The sequence below is a fragment of the Eurytemora carolleeae genome, unplaced genomic scaffold (genome assembly GCF_000591075.1).
Source record: "Eurytemora carolleeae unplaced genomic scaffold, Eaff_2.0 scaffold637, whole genome shotgun sequence".
Taxonomy (NCBI): Eukaryota; Metazoa; Arthropoda; class Copepoda; order Calanoida; family Temoridae; genus Eurytemora; species Eurytemora carolleeae.
Window position 1 is genome coordinate 137720 of NW_019396534.1, and position 1353 is coordinate 139072.

Genomic DNA, 1353 nt, shown 5'->3' on the forward strand with positions numbered 1-1353 from the left:
CCAATTTTGATACATATATATATATATATATAAAATTCTTCTAAATCTAACACTCTCAGATCTGTGAAACAAAAACTCTTTTTGCCAAATTTTCGGTTTATTTAACCATCTTCAGGGCATATTCTAAAAAACATACAAAATAAGAAACTTGAATAATAAATGTAAATGATTTAAAAGAATTAAAAGATAAAAGTAACAATATATAAACAGAAACAAATAAACAGATTTCAAATGTGATGCCTTGCTTTAACTCGAGCATATATATATATGTATATATATATAAAATAAGCCTAGAACATTTTAAATTTGTAAATTAGGGTGGATATTAAATATAAGTATATATAATGTATATATTTTTATATAAATATATAAATATGTGAGAAAAGTTTTATTATTTAGATATATTATTGTGTATGTAGAGTTCATACAAATATAGAGTTCATGGTTTTCACACATAAAAAAACTATCAAATCTAAGAAGCGAGAAAATTACAGAGAAATGACTTGCAATACTTGACCAGGAAATAATAATAAAACTCCTATAAAAAGAAAAATGCGAATATGTGAAAACAAGCCTTTTACCGTATGCTACGCTACGGTTACATAACTTTTGAAAGTAAGTATTAACATGATTGCCTTTTGTAAAGAAATATGTTTTTAAAAAAAAGCTTAAATAGAAATACCACCTCCCTTCAGCCCCCCTTCTATATTCCCCTCCTTGTCCCTAAATCTTGCACTTCTACCTCCTTAAAGGGACTGTAAGCGTAATTTCATATGACCCTTTATGCAAAGATACAATAACGTGCCCTTTAAACAATAATGTGGAAGATAATGCTGTTTTTTTGGTGAAAGAGTTTTAATCTTGACAATTCCTATATTTTTCTGCAGTAGAAATGCGCAAGTTAAAGAAATAACTATAAACATTTATATTTAGGTCATAGTTGATCAGACAAAGCTTTATGAGAATGAATTGTGAATTGTGAATGAATTGACAGTAAAAACGGTAAATAATTTAACTAATGATTAAACTAATGATTAAACTACGCAAAATTAAATGTCGAAATAATGGTAAAAAACAAAACAATTACAATTTCTAATGAACGAATAAAAATGGATTAAGGAATAAAAGCGGAATATTTTTTTGAGAAATAGATAAATCCGACAAAATATGAATGAGTAAAATTATGAAATGATGAATAGATAAATAAATATAAAGATGAATAAATTAATAAGTTAATAAATTAATAAATTAATAAATTAATAAATTAATAAATTAATAAATTAATAAATTAATAAATTAATAAATTAATAAATTAATAAATTAATAAATGAATAAATTAATAAATTAATAAAT